This window comes from Scyliorhinus torazame, chromosome 4 (assembly GCF_047496885.1).
Source record: "Scyliorhinus torazame isolate Kashiwa2021f chromosome 4, sScyTor2.1, whole genome shotgun sequence".
Lineage (NCBI taxonomy): Eukaryota > Metazoa > Chordata > Chondrichthyes > Carcharhiniformes > Scyliorhinidae > Scyliorhinus > Scyliorhinus torazame.
The window spans coordinates 81,841,406-81,862,810 of NC_092710.1; positions in this window are offsets into that span (position 1 = coordinate 81,841,406).

The following is a 21,405-nucleotide window of genomic DNA, read 5'->3' on the forward strand; positions in this document are numbered from 1 at the left end:
AAACTGACTCTGTATTCAGTGCAGCACTCCCTCAGTACTGACTCTCTGAAAGTGCAGCACTCCCTCAGTAATAACTGTCAGACAGTGCAGCACTCCCTCAGTACTGACCCTCTGACAGAGCAGCGCTCACTCAGCACTGACCCTTTGAGCGTGCAACGCTCCCTCAGTATTGAACCTCTGACAGTGCAGCACTCCCTCAGAGCTGTCGCTGTGACAGTGCAGCATTCCCTCAGTACTGACCGTCTGACAGTGCAGCACTCTCTCAGTACTGACCCTCTGACAGTGCAGCACTCCCTCAGTACTGACCCCCTGACCGTGCAGCCCTCCCTGAGTACTGGTTCTTTGACAGTGCAGCCCTCCCTCAGCACTGGCCCTCCGACTGTGCAGCCTTACCTCAGTACTGACCCTCTGACAGTGCAGCACTCCCTCAGTATTGACCCTCTTTCTGTGCAGCACACACTCAGTACTGACCCTTTGACAGTGCAGCACTCCCTCAGTACTGACCCTCTGACAGTGCAGCACACCCTCAGGACTGACCCCGTGACAGTGCAGCACTCCCTCAGTACTGATCCTCTGACAGTGCAGCACTCCCTCAGTACTGACCCTCTGACAGTGCAAAACCCCCTCAATTCTGACCCTCTGACAGTGTAGCACTCCCTCAGAACTGACCCTGTGACAGATCAGCGCTCCTTCAGTACCTACCCTCCGACTGTGCAGCACTATCTCAGTACTGATCCTCTGACAGTGCAGCACTCCCTCAGTACTGGCCCTCTGACAGTGCAATACTCCCTCAATTCTGAACCTCTGACAGTGCAGCACTCCCTCAGTGCTGACCCTCTGACAGATCAGAGCTCCTTCAGTACTGACCCTCTGACAGGGCAGCAATCTTTCAGTACTGACCCTCTGACAGTGCAACGCTCCCTCAGTACTGACCCTCTGACAGTGCAGCACTCCCTCAGAACTGACCCTCTGACAGTGCAGCGCTCCCTCAGTACTGATCCTCTGTCAGATCAGCGCTCCTTCAGTACTGACCCTCAGACAGTGCAGCACTCCCTCAGTACTGACCCTCTGACACTGCAACACTCCCTCAGTACTGACCCTCTGGTAGTGCAGCATTCCCTCAAAACTGACTCTGTATTCAGTGCAGCACTCCCTCAGTACTGATCCTCTGATAGTGCAGCAGTCCCTCAGTACTGACCCTCTGACAGATCAGCGCTCCTTCAGTACTGACCCTCTGACAGATCAGCGCTACTTCACTACTGACCCTCTGACAGTGCAGCACTCCCTCAGTACTGACCGTCTGACAGTGCAGCACTCCCTGAGTACTGAACCTCTGACAGTGCAGCATTCGCTCAGTACTGACCCCCTGACCGTGCAGCACTCCCTGAGTACTGGTTCTCTGACAGTGCAGCGCTCCCTCAGTACTTACCCTATGACAGTGCAGCACTCCCTCAGCACTGGCTTTCCGACTGTGCAGCACTATCTAAGTACTGACCCTGTGACAGTGCAGCACTCCCTCAGTACTGACCCTCCGACAGTGCAGCACACCCTCAGGACTGACCCCGTGACAGTGCAGCACACCCTCAATTCTGACCCTCTGACAGGGCAGCACTCTTTCAGTACTGACCCTCTGACAGATCAGCGCTCCTTCAGTACTGACCCTCTGACAGTGCAGCACTCCCTCAGAACTGACCCTGTGACAGTGCAGCATTCCCTCAGTACTGACCGTCTGACAGTGCAGCACTCCCTCAGTACTGACCCTCTGACAGTGCAGCACTCCCTCAGAACTGGCTTTCCGACTGTGCAGCACTATCTCAGTACTGATCCTCTGACAGTGCAGCACTCCCTCATTACTGGCCCTCTGACTGTGCAGCACTCACTCAGTACTGACCCTGTGACAGTGCAGCACTCCCTCAGTACTGACCCTTCGACAGTGCAGCACACCCTCACGACTGACCCCGTGACAGTGCAGCACTCCCTCAGTACTGATCCTCTGACAGTGCAGCACACCCTCAGTACTGACCCTCTGACAGTGTAAAACCCCCTCAATTCTGACCCTTTGACAGGGCAGCACTCTTTCAGTACTGACCCTCTGACAGATCAGCGCTCCTTCAGTACTGACCCTCTGACTGTGCAGCACTCACTCAGTACTGACCCTGTGACAGTGCAGCACTCCCTCAGTACTGACCCTCCGACAGTGCAGCACACCCTCACGACTGACCCCGTGACAGTGCAGCACTCCCTCAGTACTGATCCTCTGACAGTGCAGCACTCCCCCAGTACTGGCCCCCTGACAGTGCAGCACTCCCTCAGTACTGACCCTCTGACAGTGCAGCACTCCCTCAGAACTGACCCTCTGACAGTGCAGCGCTCCCTCAGTACTGACCCTCTGACAGATCAGCGCTCCTTCAGTACTGACCCTCTGACAGTGCAGCACTCCCTCAGTACTGACCCTTTGAGTGTGCAACGCTCCCTCAGTACTGACCCTCTGACAGTGCAGCACTCCCTCAGAACTGACCCTCTGACAGTGCAGCGCTCCCTCAGTACTGATCCTCTGTCAGATCAGCGCTCCTTCAGTACTGACCCTCAGACAGTGCAGCACTCCCTCAGTACTGACCCTCTGACACTGCAACACTCCCTCAGTACTGATCCTCTGACAGATCAGCGCCCCCTCTGTACTGACCCCCTGACAGTGCAGCACTCACTCAGAACTGACCCTCTGATAGTGCAGCAGTCCCTCAGTACTGACCCTCTGACAGATCAGCGCTCCTTCAGTACTGACCGTCTGACAGATCAGCGCTACTTCACTACTGACCCTCTGACAGTGCAGCACTCCCTCAGTACTGACCGTCTGACAGTGCAGCACTCCCTGAGTACTGAACCTCTGACAGTGCAGCACTCGCTCAGTACTGACCCCCTGACCGTGCAGCACTCCCTGAGTACTGGTTCTCTGACAGTGCAGCGCTCCCTCAGTACTTACCCTATGACAGTGCAGCACTCCCTCAGCACTGGCTTTCCGACTGTGCAGCACTATCTAAGTACTGACCCTGTGACAGTGCAGCACTCCCTCAGTACTGACCCTCCGACAGTGCAGCACACCCTCAGGACTGACCCCGTGACAGTGCAGCACACCCTCAATTCTGACCCTCTGACAGGGCAGCACTCTTTCAGTACTGACCCTCTGACAGATCAGCGCTCCTTCAGTACTGACCCTCTGACAGTGCAGCACTCCCTCAGAACTGACCCTGTGACAGTGCAGCATTCCCTCAGTTCTGACCGTCTGACAGTGCAGCACTCCCTCAGTACTGACCCTCTGACAGTGCAGCACTCCCTCAGAACTGGCTTTCCGACTGTGCAGCACTATCTCAGTACTGATCCTCTGACAGTGCAGCACTCCCTCATTACTGGCCCTCTGACTGTGCAGCACTCACTCAGTACTGACCCTGTGACAGTGCAGCACTCCCTCAGTACTGACCCTCCGACAGTGCAGCACACCCTCACGTCTGACCCCGTGACAGTGCAGCACTCCCTCAGTACTGATCCTCTGACAGTGCAGCACACCCTCAGTACTGACCCTCTGACAGTGTAAAACCCCCTCAATTCTGATCCTCTGACAGTGCAGCACTCCCTCAGTACTGGCCCTCTGACAGATCAGAGCTCCTTCAGTACTGACCCTCTGACAGGGCAGCAATCTTTCAGTACTGACCCTCTGACAGTGCAACACTCCCTCAGTACTGACCCTCTGACAGTGCAGCGCTCCCTCAGGACTGACCGTCTGACAGTGCAGCACTCCCTCTGTTCTGACCCTCTGACAGTGCAGCCCTCCCTCAGAACTGACCCACTGACAGTGCAGCGCTCCCTCAGTACTGACCCCCTGACAGTGCAGCACTCCCTCAGTACTGACACTCTGACAGCGCAGCGCTCCCTCATTATTGACCCCCTGACAGATCAGCGCTCCTTCAGTACTGACCCTCTGACAGGGCAGCACTCCCTCAGTACTGACCCTCTGACAGTGCAACACTCCCTCTGTACTGACCCTCTGACACTGCAACACTCCCTTTACTGACCCTCTGATAGTGCAGCATTCCCTCAAAACTGACTGTATTCAGTGCAGTACTCCCTCAGTACTGACCGTCTGACAGTGCAGCACTCCCCTCAGTACTGATTCTCTGACAGTGCAGCACTCCCTCAGTACTGACCTTCTGACAGTGCAGCACTCCCTCAGTACTGACCCTCTGACAGATCAGCGCTCCCTCAGTACTTACCTCCTGACAGTGCAGGACTCTCTCAGTACTGACCCTCCGACAGTGCAGCGCTCCCTCAGTACTGACCCTCTGACAGTGCAGCACTCCCTTAGTATTGACCCCCAGACAGTGCAGCACTCCCTCAGTACTGACCCTCTGACAGTGCAGCACTCCCTCAGTACTGATCCTCTGACAGTGCAGCACACCCTCAGTACTGACCCTCTGACAGTGCAGCACTCCCTCTGTACTGACTCCCTGACAGTGCAGCCCTCCCTCAGTGCTGACCCCCTGACAGTGCAGCACTCCCTCAGTACTGACCCTCTGACCGTGCAGCACTTTTGAGTACTGGTTCTCTGACAGTGCAGCACTCCCTCAGCACTGGCCCTCCGACTGTGCAGCACTACCTCAGAACTGACCCTCTGACAGTGCAGCGCTCCCTCAGTACTGACCCTCTGACTGTGCAGTACTCACTCAGTACTGACCCTGTGACAGTGCAGCACTCCCTCAGTACTGACCCTCCGACAGTGCAGCACAACCTCAGGACTGACCCCGTGACAGTGCAGCACTCCTCAGTACTGATGCTCTGACAGTGCAACACTCCCCCTGTACTGACTCCCTGACAGTGCAGCCCTCCCTCAGTGCTGACCCCCTTACAGTGCAGCACTCCCTCAGTACTGACCCTCTGACAGTGCAGCACTCCCTCAGAACTGACCCACTAACAGTGCAGCGCGCCCTCAGTACTGACCCTCTTACAGATCAGCGATCCCTCATTAATGACCCTCTGACAGTGCAGCACTCCCTCAGAACTGACCCACTGACAGTGCAGCACTCCCCCAGTACTGGCCCCCTGACAGTGCAGCACTCCCTCAGTACTGACCCTCTGACAGTGCAGCACTCCCTCAGAACTGACCCTCTGACAGATCAGCGCTCCTTCAGTACTGACTCTCTGACAGTGCAGCACTCCCTCAGTACTGACCCTTTGAGTGTGCAACGCTCCCTCAGTACTGACCCTCTGACAGTGCAGCACTCCCTCAGAACTGACCCTCTGACAGTGCAGCGCTCCCTCAGTACTGATCCTCTGACAGATCAGCGCTCCTTCAGTACTGACCCTCAGACAGTGCAGCACTCCCTCAGTACTGACCCTCTGACACTGCAACACTCCCTCAGTACTGACCCTCTGATAGTGCAGCATTCCCTCAAAACTGACTCTGTATTCAGTGCAGCACTCCCTCAGTACTGATCCTCTGACAGATCAGCGCCCCCTCTGTGCTGACCCCCTGACAGTGCAGCACTCCCTCAGTACTGACCCTCTGACAGTGCAGCACTCCCTCAGAACTGACCCTCTGATAGTGCAGCAGTCCCTCAGTACTGACCCTCTGACAGATCAGCGCTCCTTCAGTACTGACCCTCTGACAGATCAGCGCTCCTTCACTACTGACCCCTCTGACAGTGCAGCACTCCCTCAGTACTGATCGTCTGACAGTGCAGCACTCCCTGAGTACTGAACCTCTGACAGTGCAGCACTCGCTCAGTACTGACCCCCTGACCGTGCAGCACTCCCTGAGTACTGGTTCTCTGACAGTGCAGCGCTCCCTCAGTACTTACCCTATGACAGTGCAGCACTCCCTCAGCACTGGCTTTCCGACTGTGCAGCACTATCTAAGTACTGACCCTGTGACAGTGCAGCATTCCCTCAGTACTGACCCTCCGACAGTGCAGCACACCCTCAGGACTGACCCCGTGACAGTGCAGCACACCCTCAATTCTGACCCTCTGTCAGGGCAGCACTCTTTCAGTACTGACCCTCTGACAGATCAGCGCTCCTTCAGTACTGACCCTCTGACAGTGCAGCACTCCCTCAGTACTGACCATTTGAGTGTGCAATGCTCCCTCAGTACTGACCCTCTGACAGTGCAGCACTCCCTCAGAACTGACCCTGTGACAGTGCAGCATTCCCTCAGTACTGACCATCTGACAGTGCAGCACTCCCTCAGTACTGACCCTCTGACAGTGCAGCACTCCCTCAGAACTGGCTTTCCGACTGTGCAGCACTATCTCAGTACTGATCCTCTGACAGTGCAGCACTCCCTCATTACTGACCCTCTGACTGTGCAGCACTCACTCAGTACTGACCCTGTGACAGTGCAGCACTCCCTCAGTACTGACCCTCCGACAGTGCAGCACACCCTCAGGACTGACCCCGTGACAGTGCAGCACTCCCTCAGTACTGATCCTCTGACAGTGCAGCACACCCTCAGTACTGACCCTCTGACAGTGCAAAACCCCCTCAAATCTGACCCTCTGACAGGGCAGCACTCTTTCAGTACTGACCCTCTGACAGTGCAGCCCACCCTCAGTGCTGACCCCCTGACAGTGCAGCACTCCCTCAGTACGGACCCTCTGACAGTGCAGCACTCCCTCAGAACTGCCCACTGACAGTTCAGCGCTCCCTCAGTACTGACCCCCTGATAGATCAGCGCTCCTTCCGTACTGACCCTCTGATAGTGCAGCATTCCCTCAAAACTGACTCTGTATTCAGTGCAGCACTCCCTCAGTACTGACTCTCTGAAAGTGCAGCACTCCCTCAGTAATAACTGTCAGACAGTGCAGCACTCCCTCAGTACTGACCCTCTGACAGAGCAGCGCTCACTCAGCACTGACCCTTTGAGCGTGCAACGCTCCCTCAGTATTGAACCTCTGACAGTGCAGCACTCCCTCAGAGCTGTCGCTGTGACAGTGCAGCATTCCCTCAGTACTGACCGTCTGACAGTGCAGCACTCTCTCAGTACTGACCCTCTGACAGTGCAGCACTCCCTCAGTACTGACCCCCTGACCGTGCAGCCCTCCCTGAGTACTGGTTCTTTGACAGTGCAGCCCTCCCTCAGCACTGGCCCTCCGACTGTGCAGCCTTACCTCAGTACTGACCCTCTGACAGTGCAGCACTCCCTCAGTATTGACCCTCTTTCTGTGCAGCACACACTCAGTACTGACCCTTTGACAGTGCAGCACTCCCTCAGTACTGACCCTCTGACAGTGCAGCACACCCTCAGGACTGACCCCGTGACAGTGCAGCACTCCCTCAGTACTGATCCTCTGACAGTGCAGCACTCCCTCAGTACTGACCCTCTGACAGTGCAAAACCCCCTCAATTCTGACCCTCTGACAGTGTAGCACTCCCTCAGAACTGACCCTGTGACAGATCAGCGCTCCTTCAGTACCTACCCTCCGACTGTGCAGCACTATCTCAGTACTGATCCTCTGACAGTGCAGCACTCCCTCAGTACTGGCCCTCTGACAGTGCAATACTCCCTCAATTCTGAACCTCTGACAGTGCAGCACTCCCTCAGTGCTGACCCTCTGACAGATCAGAGCTCCTTCAGTACTGACCCTCTGACAGGGCAGCAATCTTTCAGTACTGACCCTCTGACAGTGCAACGCTCCCTCAGTACTGACCCTCTGACAGTGCAGCACTCCCTCAGAACTGACCCTCTGACAGTGCAGCGCTCCCTCAGTACTGATCCTCTGTCAGATCAGCGCTCCTTCAGTACTGACCCTCAGACAGTGCAGCACTCCCTCAGTACTGACCCTCTGACACTGCAACACTCCCTCAGTACTGACCCTCTGGTAGTGCAGCATTCCCTCAAAACTGACTCTGTATTCAGTGCAGCACTCCCTCAGTACTGATCCTCTGACAGATCAGCGCCCCCTCTGTACTGACCCCCTGACAGTGCAGCACTCCCTCAGTACTGACCCTCTGACAGTGCAGCACTCCCTCAGAACTGACCCTCTGATAGTGCAGCAGTCCCTCAGTACTGACCCTCTGACAGATCAGCGCTCCTTCAGTACTGACCCTCTGACAGATCAGCGCTACTTCACTACTGACCCTCTGACAGTGCAGCACTCCCTCAGTACTGACCGTCTGACAGTGCAGCACTCCCTGAGTACTGAACCTCTGACAGTGCAGCATTCGCTCAGTACTGACCCCCTGACCGTGCAGCACTCCCTGAGTACTGGTTCTCTGACAGTGCAGCGCTCCCTCAGTACTTACCCTATGACAGTGCAGCACTCCCTCAGCACTGGCTTTCCGACTGTGCAGCACTATCTAAGTACTGACCCTGTGACAGTGCAGCACTCCCTCAGTACTGACCCTCCGACAGTGCAGCACACCCTCAGGACTGACCCCGTGACAGTGCAGCACACCCTCAATTCTGACCCTCTGACAGGGCAGCACTCTTTCAGTACTGACCCTCTGACAGATCAGCGCTCCTTCAGTACTGACCCTCTGACAGTGCAGCACTCCCTCAGAACTGACCCTGTGACAGTGCAGCATTCCCTCAGTACTGACCGTCTGACAGTGCAGCACTCCCTCAGTACTGACCCTCTGACAGTGCAGCACTCCCTCAGAACTGGCTTTCCGACTGTGCAGCACTATCTCAGTACTGATCCTCTGACAGTGCAGCACTCCCTCATTACTGGCCCTCTGACTGTGCAGCACTCACTCAGTACTGACCCTGTGACAGTGCAGCACTCCCTCAGTACTGACCCTTCGACAGTGCAGCACACCCTCACGACTGACCCCGTGACAGTGCAGCACTCCCTCAGTACTGATCCTCTGACAGTGCAGCACACCCTCAGTACTGACCCTCTGACAGTGTAAAACCCCCTCAATTCTGACCCTTTGACAGGGCAGCACTCTTTCAGTACTGACCCTCTGACAGATCAGCGCTCCTTCAGTACTGACCCTCTGACTGTGCAGCACTCACTCAGTACTGACCCTGTGACAGTGCAGCACTCCCTCAGTACTGACCCTCCGACAGTGCAGCACACCCTCACGACTGACCCCGTGACAGTGCAGCACTCCCTCAGTACTGATCCTCTGACAGTGCAGCACTCCCCCAGTACTGGCCCCCTGACAGTGCAGCACTCCCTCAGTACTGACCCTCTGACAGTGCAGCACTCCCTCAGAACTGACCCTCTGACAGTGCAGCGCTCCCTCAGTACTGACCCTCTGACAGATCAGCGCTCCTTCAGTACTGACCCTCTGACAGTGCAGCACTCCCTCAGTACTGACCCTTTGAGTGTGCAACGCTCCCTCAGTACTGACCCTCTGACAGTGCAGCACTCCCTCAGAACTGACCCTCTGACAGTGCAGCGCTCCCTCAGTACTGATCCTCTGTCAGATCAGCGCTCCTTCAGTACTGACCCTCAGACAGTGCAGCACTCCCTCAGTACTGACCCTCTGACACTGCAAAAGTCCCTCAGTACTGATCCTCTGACAGATCAGCGCCCCCTCTGTACTGACCCCCTGACAGTGCAGCACTCCCTCAGTACTGACCCTCTGACAGTGCAGCACTCACTCAGAACTGACCCTCTGATAGTGCAGCAGTCCCTCAGTACTGACCCTCTGACAGATCAGCGCTCCTTCAGTACTGACCCTCTGACAGATCAGCGCTACTTCACTACTGACCCTCTGACAGTGCAGCACTCCCTCAGTACTGACCGTCTGACAGTGCAGCACTCCCTGAGTACTGAACCTCTGACAGTGCAGCACTCGCTCAGTACTGACCCCCTGACCGTGCAGCACTCCCTGAGTACTGGTTCTCTGACAGTGCAGCGCTCCCTCAGTACTTACCCTATGACAGTGCAGCACTCCCTCAGCACTGGCTTTCCGACTGTGCAGCACTATCTAAGTACTGACCCTGTGACAGTGCAGCACTCCCTCAGTACTGACCCTCCGACAGTGCAGCACACCCTCAGGACTGACCCCGTGACAGTGCAGCACACCCTCAATTCTGACCCTCTGACAGGGCAGCACTCTTTCAGTACTGACCCTCTGACAGATCAGCGCTCCTTCAGTACTGACCCTCTGACAGTGCAGCACTCCCTCAGAACTGACCCTGTGACAGTGCAGCATTCCCTCAGTTCTGACCGTCTGACAGTGCAGCACTCCCTCAGTACTGACCCTCTGACAGTGCAGCACTCCCTCAGAACTGGCTTTCCGACTGTGCAGCACTATCTCAGTACTGATCCTCTGACAGTGCAGCACTCCCTCATTACTGGCCCTCTGACTGTGCAGCACTCACTCAGTACTGACCCTGTGACAGTGCAGCACTCCCTCAGTACTGACCCTCCGACAGTGCAGCACACCCTCACGTCTGACCCCGTGACAGTGCAGCACTCCCTCAGTACTGATCCTCTGACAGTGCAGCACACCCTCAGTACTGACCCTCTGACAGTGTAAAACCCCCTCAATTCTGATCCTCTGACAGTGCAGCACTCCCTCAGTACTGGCCCTCTGACAGTGCAGCGCTCCCTCAGTACTGACCGTCTGACAGTGCAGCACTCCCTCTGTACTGACCCTCTGACAGTGCAGCCCTCCCTCAGAACTGACCCACTGACAGTGCAGCGCTCCCTCAGTACTGACCCCCTGACAGTGCAGCACTCCCTCAGTACTGACACTCTGACAGCGCAGCGCTCCCTCATTATTGACCCCCTGACAGATCAGCGCTCCTTCAGTACTGACCCTCTGACAGGGCAGCACTCCCTCAGTACTGACCCTCTGACAGTGCAACACTCCCTCTGTACTGACCCTCTGACACTGCAACACTCCCTTTACTGACCCTCTGATAGTGCAGCATTCCCTCAAAACTGACTGTATTCAGTGCAGTACTCCCTCAGTACTGACCGTCTGACAGTGCAGCACTCCCCTCAGTACTGATTCTCTGACAGTGCAGCACTCCCTCAGTACTGACCTTCTGACAGTGCAGCACTCCCTCAGTACTGACCCTCTGACAGATCAGCGCTCCCTCAGTACTTACCTCCTGACAGTGCAGGACTCTCTCAGTACTGACCCTCCGACAGTGCAGCGCTCCCTCAGTACTGACCCTCTGACAGTGCAGCACTCCCTTAGTATTGACCCCCAGACAGTGCAGCACTCCCTCAGTACTGACCCTCTGACAGTGCAGCACTCCCTCAGTACTGATCCTCTGACAGTGCAGCACACCCTCAGTACTGACCCTCTGACAGTGCAGCACTCCCTCTGTACTGACTCCCTGACAGTGCAGCCCTCCCTCAGTGCTGACCCCCTGACAGTGCAGCACTCCCTCAGTACTGACCCTCTGACCGTGCAGCACTTTTGAGTACTGGTTCTCTGACAGTGCAGCACTCCCTCAGCACTGGCCCTCCGACTGTGCAGCACTACCTCAGAACTGACCCTCTGACAGTGCAGCGCTCCCTCAGTACTGACCCTCTGACTGTGCAGTACTCACTCAGTACTGACCCTGTGACAGTGCAGCACTCCCTCAGTACTGACCCTCCGACAGTGCAGCACAACCTCAGGACTGACCCCGTGACAGTGCAGCACTCCTCAGTACTGATGCTCTGACAGTGCAACACTCCCCCTGTACTGACTCCCTGACAGTGCAGCCCTCCCTCAGTGCTGACCCCCTTACAGTGCAGCACTCCCTCAGTACTGACCCTCTGACAGTGCAGCACTCCCTCAGAACTGACCCACTAACAGTGCAGCGCGCCCTCAGTACTGACCCTCTTACAGATCAGCGATCCCTCAGTAATGACCCTCTGACAGTGCAGCACTCCCTCAGAACTGACCCACTGACAGTGCAGCACTCCCCCAGTACTGGCCCCCTGACAGTGCAGCACTCCCTCAGTACTGACCCTCTGACAGTGCAGCACTCCCTCAGAACTGACCCTCTGACAGATCAGCGCTCCTTCAGTACTGACTCTCTGACAGTGCAGCACTCCCTCAGTACTGACCCTTTGAGTGTGCAACGCTCCCTCAGTACTGACCCTCTGACAGTGCAGCACTCCCTCAGAACTGACCCTCTGACAGTGCAGCGCTCCCTCAGTACTGATCCTCTGACAGATCAGCGCTCCTTCAGTACTGACCCTCAGACAGTGCAGCACTCCCTCAGTACTGACCCTCTGACACTGCAACACTCCCTCAGTACTGACCCTCTGATAGTGCAGCATTCCCTCAAAACTGACTCTGTATTCAGTGCAGCACTCCCTCAGTACTGATCCTCTGACAGATCAGCGCCCCCTCTGTGCTGACCCCCTGACAGTGCAGCACTCCCTCAGTACTGACCCTCTGACAGTGCAGCACTCCCTCAGAACTGACCCTCTGATAGTGCAGCAGTCCCTCAGTACTGACCCTCTGACAGATCAGCGCTCCTTCAGTACTGACCCTCTGACAGATCAGCGCTCCTTCACTACTGACCCCTCTGACAGTGCAGCACTCCCTCAGTACTGATCGTCTGACAGTGCAGCACTCCCTGAGTACTGAACCTCTGACAGTGCAGCACTCGCTCAGTACTGACCCCCTGACCGTGCAGCACTCCCTGAGTACTGGTTCTCTGACAGTGCAGCGCTCCCTCAGTACTTACCCTATGACAGTGCAGCACTCCCTCAGCACTGGCTTTCCGACTGTGCAGCACTATCTAAGTACTGACCCTGTGACAGTGCAGCATTCCCTCAGTACTGCCCCTCCGACAGTGCAGCACACCCTCAGGACTGACCCCGTGACAGTGCAGCACACCCTCAATTCTGACCCTCTGTCAGGGCAGCACTCTTTCAGTACTGACCCTCTGACAGATCAGCGCTCCTTCAGTACTGACCCTCTGACAGTGCAGCACTCCCTCAGTACTGACCATTTGAGTGTGCAATGCTCCCTCAGTACTGACCCTCTGACAGTGCAGCACTCCCTCAGAACTGACCCTGTGACATTGCAGCATTCCCTCAGTACTGACCATCTGACAGTGCAGCACTCCCTCAGTACTGACCCTCTGACAGTGCAGCACTCCCTCAGAACTGGCTTTCCGACTGTGCAGCACTATCTCAGTACTGATCCTCTGACAGTGCAGCACTCCCTCATTACTGACCCTCTGACTGTGCAGCACTCACTCAGTACTGACCCTGTGACAGTGCAGCACTCCCTCAGTACTGACCCTCCGACAGTGCAGCACACCCTCAGGACTGACCCCGTGACAGTGCAGCACTCCCTCAGTACTGATCCTCTGACAGTGCAGCACACCCTCAGTACTGACCCTCTGACAGTGCAAAACCCCCTCAAATCTGACCCTCTGACAGGGCAGCACTCTTTCAGTACTGACCCTCTGACAGTGCAGCCCACCCTCAGTGCTGACCCCCTGACAGTGCAGCACTCCCTCAGTACGGACCCTCTGACAGTGCAGCACTCCCTCAGAACTGCCCACTGACAGTTCAGCGCTCCCTCAGTACTGACCCCCTGATAGATCAGCGCTCCTTCCGTACTGACCCTCTGATAGTGCAGCATTCCCTCAAAACTGACTCTGTATTCAGTGCAGCACTCCCTCAGTACTGACTCTCTGAAAGTGCAGCACTCCCTCAGTAATAACTGTCAGACAGTGCAGCACTCCCTCAGTACTGACCCTCTGACAGAGCAGCGCTCACTCAGCACTGACCCTTTGAGCGTGCAACGCTCCCTCAGTATTGAACCTCTGACAGTGCAGCACTCCCTCAGAGCTGTCGCTGTGACAGTGCAGCATTCCCTCAGTACTGACCGTCTGACAGTGCAGCACTCTCTCAGTACTGACCCTCTGACAGTGCAGCACTCCCTCAGTACTGACCCCCTGACCGTGCAGCCCTCCCTGAGTACTGGTTCTTTGACAGTGCAGCCCTCCCTCAGCACTGGCCCTCCGACTGTGCAGCCTTACCTCAGTACTGACCCTCTGACAGTGCAGCACTCCCTCAGTATTGACCCTCTTTCTGTGCAGCACACACTCAGTACTGACCCTTTGACAGTGCAGCACTCCCTCAGTACTGACCCTCTGACAGTGCAGCACACCCTCAGGACTGACCCCGTGACAGTGCAGCACTCCCTCAGTACTGATCCTCTGACAGTGCAGCACTCCCTCAGTACTGACCCTCTGACAGTGCAAAACCCCCTCAATTCTGACCCTCTGACAGTGTAGCACTCCCTCAGAACTGACCCTGTGACAGATCAGCGCTCCTTCAGTACCTACCCTCCGACTGTGCAGCACTATCTCAGTACTGATCCTCTGACAGTGCAGCACTCCCTCAGTACTGGCCCTCTGACAGTGCAATACTCCCTCAATTCTGAACCTCTGACAGTGCAGCACTCCCTCAGTGCTGACCCTCTGACAGATCAGAGCTCCTTCAGTACTGACCCTCTGACAGGGCAGCAATCTTTCAGTACTGACCCTCTGACAGTGCAACGCTCCCTCAGTACTGACCCTCTGACAGTGCAGCACTCCCTCAGAACTGACCCTCTGACAGTGCAGCGCTCCCTCAGTACTGATCCTCTGTCAGATCAGCGCTCCTTCAGTACTGACCCTCAGACAGTGCAGCACTCCCTCAGTACTGACCCTCTGACACTGCAACACTCCCTCAGTACTGACCCTCTGGTAGTGCAGCATTCCCTCAAAACTGACTGTATTCAGTGCAGCACTCCCTCAGTACTGATCCTCTGACAGATCAGCGCCCCCTCTGTACTGACCCCCTGACAGTGCAGCACTCCCTCAGTACTGACCCTCTGACAGTGCAGCACTCCCTCAGAACTGACCCTCTGATAGTGCAGCAGTCCCTCAGTACTGACCCTCTGACAGATCAGCGCTCCTTCAGTACTGACCCTCTGACAGATCAGCGCTACTTCACTACTGACCCTCTGACAGTGCAGCACTCCCTCAGTACTGACCGTCTGACAGTGCAGCACTCCCTGAGTACTGAACCTCTGACAGTGCAGCATTCGCTCAGTACTGACCCCCTGACCGTGCAGCACTCCCTGAGTACTGGTTCTCTGACAGTGCAGCGCTCCCTCAGTACTTACCCTATGTCAGTGCAGCACTCCCTCAGCACTGGCTTTCCGACTGTGCAGCACTATCTAAGTACTGACCCTGTGACAGTGCAGCACTCCCTCAGTACTGACCCTCCGACAGTGCAGCACACCCTCAGGACTGACCCCGTGACAGTGCAGCACACCCTCAATTCTGACCCTCTGACAGGGCAGCACTCTTTCAGTACTGACCCTCTGACAGATCAGCGCTCCTTCAGTACTGACCCTCTGACAGTGCAGCACTCCCTCAGAACTGACCCTGTGACAGTGCAGCATTCCCTCAGTACTGACCGTCTGACAGTGCAGCACTCCCTCAGTACTGACCCTCTGACAGTGCAGCACTCCCTCAGAACTGGCTTTCCGACTGTGCAGCACTATCTCAGTACTGATCCTCTGACAGTGCAGCACTCCCTCATTACTGGCCCTCTGACTGTGCAGCACTCACTCAGTACTGACCCTGTGACAGTGCAGCACTCCCTCAGTACTGACCCTTCGACAGTGCAGCACACCCTCACGACTGACCCCGTGACAGTGCAGCACTCCCTCAGTACTGATCCTCTGACAGTGCAGCACACCCTCAGTACTGACCCTCTGACAGTGTAAAACCCCCTCAATTCTGACCCTCTGACAGGGCAGCACTCTTTCAGTACTGACCCTCTGACAGATCAGCGCTCCTTCAGTACTGACCCTCTGACTGTGCAGCACTCACTCAGTACTGACCCTGTGACAGTGCAGCACTCCCTCAGTACTGACCCTCCGACAGTGCAGCACACCCTCACGACTGACCCCGTGACAGTGCAGCACTCCCTCAGTACTGATCCTCTGACAGTGCAGCACTCCCCCAGTACTGGCCCCCTGACAGTGCAGCACTCCCTCAGTACTGACCCTCTGACAGTGCAGCACTCCCTCAGAACTGACCCTCTGACAGTGCAGCGCTCCCTCAGTACTGACCCTCTGACAGATCAGCGCTCCTTCAGTACTGACCCTCTGACAGTGCAGCACTCCCTCAGTACTGACCCTTTGAGTGTGCAACGCTCCCTCAGTACTGACCCTCTGACAGTGCAGCACTCCCTCAGAACTGACCCTCTGACAGTGCAGCGCTCCCTCAGTACTGATCCTCTGTCAGATCAGCGCTCCTTCAGTACTGACCCTCAGACAGTGCAGCACTCCCTCAGTACTGACCCTCTGACACTGCAACACTCCCTCAGTACTGATCCTCTGACAGATCAGCGCCCCCTCTGTACTGACCCCCTGACAGTGCAGCACTCCCTCAGTACTGACCCTCTGACAGTGCAGCACTCACTCAGAACTGACCCTCTGATAGTGCAGCAGTCCCTCAGTACTGACCCTCTGACAGATCAGCGCTCCTTCAGTACTGACCCTCTGACAGATCAGCGCTACTTCACTACTGACCCTCTGACAGTGCAGCACTCCCTCAGTACTGACCGTCTGACAGTGCAGCACTCCCTGAGTACTGAACCTCTGACAGTGCAGCACTCGCTCAGTACTGACCCCCTGACCGTGCAGCACTCCCTGAGTACTGGTTCTCTGACAGTGCAGCGCTCCCTCAGTACTTACCCTATGACAGTGCAGCACTCCCTCAGCACTGGCTTTCCGACTGTGCAGCACTATCTAAGTACTGACCCTGTGACAGTGCAGCACTCCCTCAGTACTGACCCTCCGACAGTGCAGCACACCCTCAGGACTGACCCCGTGACAGTGCAGCACACCCTCAATTCTGACCCTCTGACAGGGCAGCACTCTTTCAGTACTGACCCTCTGACAGATCAGCGCTCCTTCAGTACTGACTCTCTGACAGTGCAGCACTCCCTCAGTACTGACCCTTTGAGTGTGCAACGCTCCCTCAGTACTGACCCTCTGACAGTGCAGCACTCCCTCAGAACTGACCCTCTGACAGTGCAGCGCTCCCTCAGTACTGATCCTCTGACAGATCAGCGCTCCTTCAGTACTGACCCTCAGACAGTGCAGCACTCCCTCAGTACTGACCCTCTGACACTGCAACACTCCCTCAGTACTGACCCTCTGATAGTGCAGCATTCCCTCAAAACTGACTCTGTATTCAGTGCAGCACTCCCTCAGTACTGATCCTCTGACAGATCAGCGCCCCCTCTGTGCTGACCCCCTGACAGTGCAGCACTCCCTCAGTACTGACCCTCTGACAGTGCAGCACTCCCTCAGAACTGACCCTCTGATAGTGCAGCAGTCCCTCAGTACTGACCCTCTGACAGATCAGCGCTCCTTCAGTACTGACCCTCTGACAGATCAGCGCTCCTTCACTACTGACCCCTCTGACAGTGCAGCACTCCCTCAGTACTGATCGTCTGACAGTGCAGCACTCCCTGAGTACTGAACCTCTGACAGTGCAGCACTCGCTCAGTACTGACCCCCTGACCGTGCAGCACTCCCTGAGTACTGGTTCTCTGACAGTGCAGCGCTCCCTCAGTACTTACCCTATGACAGTGCAGCACTCCCTCAGCACTGGCTTTCCGACTGTGCAGCACTATCTAAGTACTGACCCTGTGACAGTGCAGCATTCCCTCAGTACTGACCCTCCGACAGTGCAGCACACCCTCAGGACTGACCCCGTGACAGTGCAGCACACCCTCAATTCTGACCCTCTGTCAGGGCAGCACTCTTTCAGTACTGACCCTCTGACAGATCAGCGCTCCTTCAGTACTGACCCTCTGACAGTGCAGCACTCCCTCAGTACTGACCATTTGAGTGTGCAATGCTCCCTCAGTACTGACCCTCTGACAGTGCAGCACTCCCTCAGAACTGACCCTGTGACAGTGCAGCATTCCCTCAGTACTGACCATCTGACAGTGCAGCACTCCCTCAGTACTGACCCTCTGACAGTGCAGCACTCCCTCAGAACTGGCTTTCCGACTGTGCAGCACTATCTCAGTACTGATCCTCTGACAGTGCAGCACTCCCTCATTACTGACCCTCTGACTGTGCAGCACTCACTCAGTACTGACCCTGTGACAGTGCAGCACTCCCTCAGTACTGACCCTCCGACAGTGCAGCACACCCTCAGGACTGACCCCGTGACAGTGCAGCACTCCCTCAGTACTGATCCTCTGACAGTGCAGCACACCCTCAGTACTGACCCTCTGACAGTGCAAAACCCCCTCAAATCTGACCCTCTGACAGGGCAGCACTCTTTCAGTACTGACCCTCTGACAGTGCAGCCCACCCTCAGTGCTGACCCCCTGACAGTGCAGCACTCCCTCAGTACGGACACTCTGACAGTGCAGCACTCCCTCAGAACTGCCCACTGACAGTTCAGCGCTCCCTCAGTACTGACCCCCTGATAGATCAGCGCTCCTTCCGTACTGACCCTCTGATAGTGCAGCATTCCCTCAAAACTGACTCTGTATTCAGTGCAGCACTCCCTCAGTACTGACTCTCTGAAAGTGCAGCACTCCCTCAGTAATAACTGTCAGACAGTGCAGCACTTCCTCAGTACTGACCCTCTGACAGAGCAGCGCTCACTCAGCACTGACCCTTTGAGCGTGCAACGCTCCCTCAGTATTGAACCTCTGACAGTGCAGCACTCCCTCAGAGCTGTCGCTGTGACAGTGCAGCATTCCCTCAGTACTGACCGTCTGACAGTGCAGCACTCTCTCAGTACTGACCCTCTGACAGTGCAGCACTCCCTCAGAACTGGCTTTCCGACTGTGCAGCACTATCTCAGTACTGATCCTCTGACAGTGCAGCACTCCCTCATTACTGGCCCTCTGACTGTGCAGCACTCACTCAGTACTGACCCTGTGACAGTGCAGCACTCCCTCAGTACTGACCCTTCGACAGTGCAGCACACCCTCACGACTGACCCCGTGACAGTGCAGCACTCCCTCAGTACTGATCCTCTGACAGTGCAGCACACCCTCAGTACTGACCCTCTGACAGTGTAAAACCCCCTCAATTCTGACCCTCTGACAGGGCAGCACTCTTTCAGTACTGACCCTCTGACAGATCAGCGCTCCTTCAGTACTGACCCTCTGACTGTGCAGCACTCACTCAGTACTGACCCTGTGACAGTGCAGCACTCCCTCAGTACTGACCCTCCGACAGTGCAGCACACCCTCACGACTGACCCCGTGACAGTGCAGCACTCCCTCAGTACTGATCCTCTGACAGTGCAGCACTCCCCCAGTACTGGCCCCCTGACAGTGCAGCACTCCCTCAGTACTGACCCTCTGACAGTGCAGCACTCCCTCAGAACTGACCCTCTGACAGTGCAGCGCTCCCTCAGTACTGACCCTCTGACAGATCAGCGCTCCTTCAGTACTGACCCTCTGACAGTGCAGCACTCCCTCAGTACTGACCCTTTGAGTGTGCAACGCTCCCTCAGTACTGACCCTCTGACAGTGCAGCACTCCCTCAGAACTGACCCTCTGACAGTGCAGCGCTCCCTCAGTACTGATCCTCTGTCAGATCAGCGCTCCTTCAGTACTGACCCTCAGACAGTGCAGCACTCCCTCAGTACTGACCCTCTGACACTGCAACACTCCCTCAGTACTGATCCTCTGACAGATCAGCGCCCCCTCTGTACTGACCCCCTGACAGTGCAGCACTCCCTCAGTACTGACCCTCTGACAGTGCAGCACTCACTCAGAACTGACCCTCTGATAGTGCAGCAGTCCCTCAGTACTGACCCTCTGACAGATCAGCGCTCCTTCAGTACTGACCCTCTGACAGATCAGCGCTACTTCACTACTGACCCTCTGACAGTGCAGCACTCCCTCAGTACTGACCGTCTGACAGTGCAGCACTCCCTGAGTACTGAACCTCTGACAGTGCAGCACTCGCTCAGTACTGACCCCCTGACCGTGCAGCACTCCCTGAGTACTGGTTCTCTGACAGTGCAGCGCTCCCTCAGTACTTACCCTATGACAGTGCAGCACTCCCTCAGCACTGGCTTTCCGACTGTGCAGCACTATCTAAGTACTGACCCTGTGACAGTGCAGCACTCCCTCAGTACTGACCCTCCGACAGTGCAGCACACCCTCAGGACTGACCCCGTGACAGTGCAGCACACCCTCAATTCTGACCCTCTGACAGGGCAGCACTCTTTCAGTACTGACCCTCTGACAGATCAGCGCTCCTTCAGTACTGACTCTCTGACAGTGCAGCACTCCCTCAGTACTGACCCTTTGAGTGTGCAACGCTCCCTCAGTACTGACCCTCTGACAGTGCAGCACTCCCTCAGAACTGACCCTCTGACAGTGCAGCGCTCCCTCAGTACTGATCCTCTGACAGATCAGCGCTCCTTCAGTACTGACCCTCAGACAGTGCAGCACTCCCTCAGTACTGACCCTCTGACACTGCAACACTCCCTCAGTACTGACCCTCTGATAGTGCAGCATTCCCTCAAAACTGACTCTGTATTCAGTGCAGCACTCCCTCAGTACTGATCCTCTGACAGATCAGCGCCCCCTCTGTGCTGACCCCCTGACAGTGCAGCACTCCCTCAGTACTGACCCTCTGACAGTGCAGCACTCCCTCAGAACTGACCCTCTGATAGTGCAGCAGTCCCTCAGTACTGACCCTCTGACAGATCAGCGCTCCTTCAGTACTGACCCTCTGACAGATCAGCGCTCCTTCACTACTGACCCCTCTGACAGTGCAGCACTCCCTCAGTACTGATCGTCTGACAGTGCAGCACTCCCTGAGTACTGAACCTCTGACAGTGCAGCACTCGCTCAGTACTGACCCCCTGACCGTGCAGCACTCCCTGAGTACTGGTTCTCTGACAGTGCAGCGCTCCCTCAGTACTTACCCTATGACAGTGCAGCACTCCCTCAGCACTGGCTTTCCGACTGTGCAGCACTATCTAAGTACTGACCCTGTGACAGTGCAGCATTCCCTCAGTACTGACCCTCCGACAGTGCAGCACACCCTCAGGACTGACCCCGTGACAGTGCAGCACACCCTCAATTCTGACCCTCTGTCAGGGCAGCACTCTTTCAGTACTGACCCTCTGACAGATCAGCGCTCCTTCAGTACTGACCCTCTGACAGTGCAGCACTCCCTCAGTACTGACCATTTGAGTGTGCAATGCTCCCTCAGTACTGACCCTCTGACAGTGCAGCACTCCCTCAGAACTGACCCTGTGACAGTGCAGCATTCCCTCAGTACTGACCATCTGACAGTGCAGCACTCCCTCAGTACTGACCCTCTGACAGTGCAGCACTCCCTCAGAACTGGCTTTCCGACTGTGCAGCACTATCTCAGTACTGATCCTCTGACAGTGCAGCACTCCCTCATTACTGACCCTCTGACTGT